Consider the following 9,410-nt stretch of genomic DNA (forward strand, 5'->3'; position numbering starts at 1 on the left):
CCTCCCTCTCTTTCTCTCATTCGGCCTGCTGGCCCATTTCTCCCCCGCTGGCCCGCTCGCCCACCTTCCCTTTCTTCCCGTTCTCCCCTTTCTCTTTCTAGGCCAGCCCAACTCGGGCGAGCAACCACCGACGCCGCACCCACGTCGTGTCATGGGAGTGCCCTCCCCGTGCCCCAGCCTCTATAAAAGAAGTCGAGCCTGTCACCGCTCTCCCTGCTGCCTCCCCCCACTCCACTCTCGCATTCGCCCGAGCACATGGAAGTCGCAACCGCAGCACCGTGGTCTGCCGTCCTCCCTTTGTCTCTGCCTCCGATTTTCACCGTGGTGAGTTTCACCGTGCTCTCCTCTCTCTCCCCAACCTTTTTCCCATGGCAAATGGTGGCTAGTATGGCCATTTTTTAGTGCGCCGGCGAGCTCTCGCCGCTGGCCATGGCCACCACCGCGTCGGCTGTGTCCTCCGGCCGCATTCTCGGCCTAGGCGAGATCGCCTTCACCTCCTCTCTCTCTCTCCCCCGACGCCCTCGGTTCATCGAATAGTGGCCCGAAGGCCTTGTTTCCCGCTCGCCGATGACCTCCTCACCGCAGGCCATGGTGCCCCGCCCTGTCGAAGCACCGTTCTGGCCGCCGGCTTTCCCCTCTCCCCCTTTCTCCCAATCTGAGCCGTCCATCCTTGATCCAATGGCCCAGGATGGCCGATACCCCTTCACGTGGTAGAATTGCTTAAGAGCCCCTCAGCTTTATTCTTTTTACACCCGCCAGTCCTCGGCCAGATGAAAATCCTAATTTTTCTGATTTATTTAAATTCAAAAATAGTTCATTCTATTTATAGAAATGCCACTGCATTGTTTTGCTTATAAAATCATCGTTTTAGCTCCGAATCGACCCGTTCAAATTTCGTTAGGTTCATAATTAAGTTCTCTACATGTTAATACCATTGTCAAACATGTTTGCAACATTTAAATTTTGAGGTTAGATTTAATTAAATAAATTGCTATAGGAAACCCCATTTAATTCATAACTTTCGTGTTTCAGCTCCATTTTTCAGTGAACTTCGCGTCTATGTGATCGTAGAGAGATGTAGATTCTTTTTAAGAACCTTTTTATCTTGTTTTTATGCCCTAGTGTACTGTTCTAATCCCATAATTGTTTGCTTTGCATTAATGCCTTTGGAATGCTTGTATGTTGCTTTGTTGGTCGAGTTCAGACGGTGAGGAGAACGTTGGAGACCAAGAGTTCTTTGACGACCAGTAGGAGCAGCCTGAGTTCGTTGAGCAAGGCAAGTATAGCATGGGATCTACCTTGATGTCCCATTCACCATTTATTAATTTCTCATTTGCATGTGTCTAATTTTGATACCCATAAGGACATCCTAGTGATTGAGTATCCTATTTCCTTGTCTCCTATGGGTTATATGCATATGGGTAGTTTGCTAGCGCTCAATGTAACTATACATGATCAACATAATTGACTAGTGGTTCTATAGAACGAAAAGGTAAAATTTGCTTTTAAACAACTAAATTATAGGGCGAAGGAGCAAATGACTTTTGATCATGATGCTCTTGGCCCTCCATAAGGACTTATATGTCAGTAAAAGCTGGGACTAACAGTGCAACCGTGAGGGTCACATGGCTATGACTTTAGCTCAGTAATAGGACCTTTTCTAGCTTGTTAGAGGTTACCTTTATGGCGCAAAAGGGGCTTGCCACTGTTGAGTATAAGGCTGCCTCTGTTCCTATGTGTATAGCCACGATGGAGATGTGCCATAGAAAAGGAGGGTCCCTACATCTTCCTGCCAAGGAAACCTAGCAGCCCTAACTTGTTAGAGAAACCTACAAAATGGCTTCATAGTGTACCCGCCCACTCACCTTGGCAGTGTTATGGGAGTAATTAACCTGGGCATATGGGAATCATGACTCATGGTGAAAGTGCACAACCTCTGCAGAGTGTTACAAACTGTTATAACAGCCATGCTCACAGGTCACGAGCGGCCCTAGAAAACTCACAAAATAAATGGTTACTTATTGTTGTTCATTTATGATGTTCTACGGAGATAATATGATTCAATTGTTTCGGATATCTGATCATGTGGGTATAATTAGGAGCTTAAGCATAACTTGATAATAGTTGATGATAAAATCTTGACTTACTAAAAGTGCTAACCGTAGTAAACCAGAGTCACCCTTTTTGAGCTTTCATAACCCCATGTTATCTTATTAAGTACAGGAAGTACTTATGCTTGTTTACTTTCAATATTGGATAAAAATCCTGAATGGGTAACATATGTCAATAGATATGAGGAGTTTCTAGAGGACTTTTAGGCTTGTGGTCAACCAGTTGACCATCCCTGTGTTGGAGCTACCATGAGAGAGCTACCTTTTTATTTTCCACTATGTTGTGTAAGACTATGTGATGGTATTAATCGTGATGTAAGATACACCATGATGATACTTTTTGTAATTTGTCAACTTATGTGTGTGACTGATCCCTGGGCACACATGAGTTTTAGACATTCAATTTTATCCTTAAAATTGGGTGTGACAGAAGCCCTTCTCAATGAGGAAATCCTAAAGGCACTCATACCAGGCTCTTGGGGCTTGCTTAAGCCCATATAGCGCGAATGGCTTCAAGTCTTGCAACCGGTGCAAAAGGTCTCTCCAAAATCTAACCCTTTAACTTGGGAGAACCCCTTCACAACTAGCCTTGCCTTGTTCCTAACAATGATGCCTTGATCATCTTTTTGTTGCAGAACACCCACTTTGTTTCAATGACTCTTGCATCTTAAGTGTCCAAACTTCATTTTGGGTGAAGTTGTTCAACTCTTCATGCATGGCATTTATCCAATTCAGATCTTGAAGAGCTTCTTCTACATTTTTAGGCTCAATGCAAGAAACAAATGAGTGATGTTCAATAAATGAAGCAAGTTTTTGAGAGTGAGTCATTACACCCTTTGAAGGACTCCTTATAATGAGATCTTGTGGATGTGCTTATAGTAGGGGTGAATTTCTTCTACCAACCACTTGAGAGGGAGGTTGTGGAGCTTCAACATCTTGAGCTTATGCCACCATTTGATCATGGGAGACATGAGTATCTTTATTTTCTACTCTCCCATCTTTATCATCATCTTATGGCACATTTGATGAACAAGGTGGATCAATCACTTATACATCATCTTCATCATCTTTGGGTTTGATGTCTCCAACTGGAATGTTCTTCATGGCCTCCCTCAATGGTTCATCACCTACATCCTCAAGATTCTCATATGCTCCTTAGGAGCTGTTAGATTCATCAAATTCTACATCATATGTTTCTTTAACCAAGCCAGTGGCATGATTAAATACTCGATATGCTTTGGACTTTAATGAGTCACAAACAAGAAAACCAATATCACAACGTCTTTGGAACTTTCCTAGATGTTGCCACTTCTTATAGATGTAGCATTTGCAACCAAACACTTGGAAGAATGATACGTCCGGCTTCTTCCCATTGAGCAACTCATAAGGAGTCTTACTAAGAAACTTTGAAGAAATAGGTGATTGGATGCATAACATGCGGTGTTGATAGCTTCCACCCATAGAGCTTTGGGTGTTTTGTACTCATCAAGCATTGTTCTTGCAAGGGTGATAAGTGTCTGGTTCTTTCTCTCTACTACACCATTTTGTTGAGGAGTATATGTTGCAGAGACCTCATGCTTGATCCCTACTTCATCACAATATGCTTCAATGTTTGTGTTGTCAAATTCTTTTCCATTGTCACTTCTTATCTTCTTGAGCTGCACTTCAAATTCATTTTGTGTTCTCTTAGCAAACTTCTTGAAACATGCAGCTACTTTAGTCTTGTCATGAAGGAAGAACACCCAAGTATATCTAGAGTAGTCATCAACTATCACAAGACTAGAGATTTCCTCCTAAACTCTTGTAAGTTGTTGGTCCAAATAAATCCATATGAAGAAGTTTTAGCACTCTTGTTGTTGACATGTAAGCTTTTGTTGGATGAGTATTTGCAACTTGCTTGCCGTCTTGACATGCACTACAAAACTTGTCTTTCTCAAATTTCACATCCTTCAAACCTCTCACCTATTCATTCTTCATTAGCTTCTTGAGTGAGCTCATCACAACATGTGCAAGTCTTCTATGCCATAGCCACCCAAGTGATGTTTTGGTGAATAAGCATGTCTTCAAGTTTGTATCTTCGGAGGTGATATCCACTAGATATAGGTTGTTGTATCTAAAACCCTTGAATAGAACTTGATCATCATCTTTCTTTGACACAACCACTTCCATCTTGGTAAACAAACATTGAAAGCCAAGATCACACAATTAACCAATAGATAGCAAGTTAAAACTCGATGAAGCAACATATAGCACATTTGATATTGAATGATCATTTGATATTGCAACTTTGCCCAATCCTTAAACTTTACCCTTTGAGTTATCACCAAATGTAATCCTTTCTTGACCATCTACTTCTTCATTTAGTGAGGTGAACATACGAGGATCACCAGGTCATATGTTGAGTGCAACCACTATCAATAACCCAATGACTTCCACCGATCTTATAGTTCACCTACACACAAGAGATCAAGCTTGTTGTTTAGGGACCCAAACTTGATGAGGGTCCTTGACTTTCTCAACTAGTAACTTTGCAACCCAAATTTGCTTAGGCCTATTTTTGTTGGGTGGACCTAAGAACATGACTTTCATTTTTCCACTAGAATCCTTTCTAAGCATGTAGTGAGCATTGAAGGCTAAGGGTCTAGCATGCTTGGGCAAGGGTTGTGGTGGTGGAGTTTGACACTCATGAGTAAAGTGACCTTTTTGTCCACACTCAAAACATCTCTTTGACTTAGGCTTTGACTTGTATTGTTGTTGATGTTGAGCTTGAGCTTTCTTATCTTGATTCGCCAAGTACCCAATACCACTTCTATCCATCTTCATCACAGTGTTCATGAGTAGCTCACTTTGGAGATATTGACCTCTTATGAACTTGCTCAAACTAGTCTTGAGATGTTCTTTCTCTAGCTTGAGCTTCTTGTTTTCTTCTGTAAGTTCATCATGATTTTTCTCCATCTTGAGTCTCTTGTTCTCTTCTTTAAGCATCTCATTCTCAAGAGCTATATCAGAATCATTGTTAAGATTCTCTATCACAATTGTGTTGGTGGTTGATAGCTTTTCAAGATCTTTCTTAAGCTTTTCATTCTCATTCTTGAGCTTGACACAATCATCATAGTTGTTGAACTCAACCACTTTCTTGCCTTTGCTACTAGAACCTTGCTCAATGCTCGCAACAATTAAGTCATCACATGATGTAGCTATATAAATCTTAACAACATTGTTAGTAGCATCATGTGGCTCTTTGAATAATAACTCATGAGAAAGAACAAGATTGTCATGATTAATCTTGAGATTGGTGTACTCTTCTTTAAGCAAATTATAACTAGTGGTGAGCTCATTATGTATCCCCTCATGTTTATCATATTTTTCTCTAAGCTCCTTTTTAGAGGATTTGAGCTCCTTGAGTTTGGATGACACAATTTTATTTTCTTCTCTAAGCTCAACACTAGCTTTTTTGGCTATGTCATATTTTGCTAAGAGTGAGTCCTTCTCAAGTTCTAGCTTTTCATTTTTAGCTCTTGTCTTTCTAATGATTTTAGTGTATTGGTTTAGCAACTTGACAAGATCATCATAAGAAGGTGATTCAAATTCTTCATCATTATCACTACCACTTTCATCATTGCTAGCATTATCTTCATCACTACTATCATCATGATTTTGTACTTTTCATTCAGCCTTGGCCATAAGGCATAGATGTGTAGAGGATGATGGTGGCAGTGTTGGTGAAAATAGTGAAGAATCAAACACAAGAGTGGCCACCTTCTCCTTCTCATTCTCACTTTCATCATTGGATGAGACACTTAATGATTCAATGTCCGTGAGCCAATGACCAACAATGTATGCCTTGCCATTCTTCTTCTTCTTGTGAAATTCCTTCTTCTTGACATCCTTCTTATATGGCTTCTTCTTCTTCTTCTTCTTCTTCTTCTCATCATCATCTTCATCACTTGAGTCATCTTTCTTGCCCTTGTACTTCTTCTTGTACTTGTCTTTCTTGGGTTTGGGGCATTGATGAGCTAGATGACCAAGTTCTCCACAATCATAGCAATCCATTTCAGAGATGGGCTTCCTTCTATTACTAGTGAAGAATTTCTTCTTCTTGTCATCAAACTTGACACCATTCTTGTTTAGCTTCTTGAGCATCTTGGCGGTTCTTCTCACCATGAGAGCAAGACTTGCATCATCAATCTCATCATCACTTGAGCTATCATGATCAACTCTTGCTTTGCCCCTCTTCTCTTGGCTAGCCTTGAATGCCAAATCTTTCTTCTTAGTGGAAGAAGAGCCATCTTGTGGAGTGATATGCATGTACATCTCATGTGCATTGATCTTCCCCAATATTTGAGTTGGTGTAGCGGTGGAAAGATCACCTTGATGAAGCACCATCACAATATGCCCATATTTGTCAATGGGGAGTACACTCAAGATCTTTCTCACAACATCAGAGGGATGCATTTGTGTGAGTCCAAGCCCATTGACTTCCTCTACAAGAACATTCAAGCGTGAATACATCTCATTGACACTTTCTCTAGGAAGCATCTCAAATGAATTAAGCTTTTTCATCACAAGGTGATAGCGTTCCTCATGCTCACTCTTGGTTCCCTTATGGAGCGCACAAATGTCCGACCATAGTGCATGGGCGTCTTTGTGGTTCTGCACATGGTTAAAAACATCCTTGCAAAGGCCTCTAAAGTGGGTGTTTCTAGCCTTTGCATTCCACTTCTCATAGTTAACCTCATCGCCTTGAAGGTTGGTAGGATCCTTAGGTTTTGGGAAGCCTTGTGAGGCGGCCCTAAGAACTCCAACATCTAAAGCCTCTAGGTATGCCTCCATGCGAATTTTCCAATAAGGAAAATCATTTCCCTCAAAGATAGGAGAGGGTCCATTCCTGTGGGACATCTTGCTCTAGGTGGTTAAGCCTAATTTAGGGAGTATGAGGCTCTAATACCAATTGAAAGGATCAAGATTCTCAAGAGGGGGGGGGTGAATTAGGCTAATTCTAAATTTTTGCAATAATTAAGCCCTACACTTAGTCCATTTCACCCCTTGTGTCTAGAATGTGTTTCTATTGTTCTCTCATACAAAAGTTTTGCACCCTAGGTTCCAATCCTACTCTAGCATGGCAATTCTAGGAATGTAAAGACATGAAATAAATTGCTCAAATGTAAATGCTCAAAATAAAGAGAGGGAAAGGAACACGGTGATGTTTCTCAAGGTATCGGAGAGTTACCACTCCCCACTAGTCCTCGTTGGAGCACCCGCGCAAGGGTGTAGCTCCCCCTTGATCCACGCAAGGATCAAGTGCTCTCTACGGGCTGATTCTTTGACACTCTATCATGGTGAATTACCCACAACCGCTCACAAAATGACTTGGGTCATCCACAAGCTTCGCTAGATGATCACCAAGCTCCCAATCACCACCAAGCCGTCTAGATGATGGCGATCACCAAGAGTAATAAGCACAAACTCTCACATGACCAAGACAAGCCTAATGAGTAAGGTGGATGCACACTTGCTACTCCCTATGCACTAATGAGGTCCTTAATCTTGGATTATCAAATCTTAATCACCCCATTAGGCTCTTGCTCTCTCTTGCACTCCAAAGGTGTTTCTCAGCTGAAAAAATTGGCAAAAGACCTCAAATGGATGAGCGGGATATGTATTTATACCCCCCATTCAAAATATAATGGTTGAGGTTCAACTTAGCAAGTATCAGGAAGACCATACGCTCTGGTCAAGGTGACTGGATGCATCGATCAGTGAAATACGTCAATGTGTCAGAAAAAGCCATTTGCTCTAATCGGACTCTGGCCTGCGTCCGGTCAGCACCCACCAGATGTGTCCGGTCATCAAAAACCCTCTCTAGAACCTTATTGATGTTGACCGAATGCTGACACCTAGAATTCGGTCATTTCTCTGTTCAGCGTCTGGTCCATGGTCAATAGCCTATCCACGCTGCTACAGATATGGCTATCGTCGTGTCTGGTGAGCACTGGTGTCCAGTGTCTAGTCGCACTCTGACTATTGCTGTCGATCAAATGAACTAACTGGACTTTCCAAGCTACGTCCAATCACAACCAAACTAGTGTTCGGTCAGTCATTTGACTCTCCATTTACTTCCAATTTGAAATTCTTTGTGAATGAAGTTGACTTCTATCAATCTTAGGGCTATTCCTGAGCTACCTAGTGCTAAGTTTAACAAGTGTGCACCACACCTAATCCATTAGACTCACCTAGATTAAGATACTAGTCCATACCCCCCTTAATAGTATGACCAAAGGAAAAACAAAGTCCTAAACTACTCTAAGTGTCTCTCCAACACCAAACGACACTTAGAACTAGTCCATCCTTAACCTTGTTGTCCATCCTTTGAAAAACAAAATGATTTCCATCGACAGGGGCATGACAACCATGATAAGCTATGTAGTGCATATCAATCCAGAAAGCAAGTTGGTAACATACACCCTAAGCAGAGCATGATGAGTACATCCAAGGCATTTGAGTTGTTGCACATGGACTTGTTTGGACCAACCACTTACACTAGCATTGGTGGAAACAACTATGGATTTGTGATAGTGGATGATTTTATAAGATATACATGGGTGTTCTTTCTTGTTGATAAGAGTGATGTGTTTGTAACCTTCAAGGCATTCATCAAGAGAATATACAATGAGTTTGAAACAACCATCAAGAAAGTGAGAAGTGATAATAGAAGTGAATTCAAGAATACTAGAGTTGATGAGCTATGTGATGAATTTGGAATTAGACATCAATTCTCAGCCAAGTACACTCCACAATCAAATGGTCTTGTAGAGAGGAAGAATAGAACCTTGATTGACATGGCAAGATTAATGTTGAGTGAGCACAATGTAAGTCATTCATTTTGGGCTAAAGCAATCAACATAACTTGCTACTATAGCAATCGGCTCTATTGTCACCCTATGAAGGAGAAGACACCTTATGAGCTCTTGATTGGTAGAAAGCCCAATATTGCATATTTTTTGGTTTTTGGTTGCAAATGCTATATATTGAAGAAAGGCACTAGATTGAGTAAGTTTGAGAAGAAATGTGATGAAGGTTTCTTGCTTGGTTACTCCACTACTAGCAAGGCTTATAGAGTTTAGAATTTGGCTAGTGGTACTCTTGAGGAGGTGCACAATGTTGAATTTGATGAAACCAATGGTTCCCAAGAGGAAGATGAGAATCTAGATGATGTAAGAGGCACTCAATTGGTCAATACAATGAAGAACATGGACATTGGTGATATAAGGCCTAGAGAGGTGATTGAAGTTGAAAATG

This window comes from Miscanthus floridulus, chromosome 4, assembly GCF_019320115.1.
Source record: "Miscanthus floridulus cultivar M001 chromosome 4, ASM1932011v1, whole genome shotgun sequence".
In the NCBI taxonomy this organism is placed as follows: Eukaryota; Viridiplantae; Streptophyta; class Magnoliopsida; order Poales; family Poaceae; genus Miscanthus; species Miscanthus floridulus.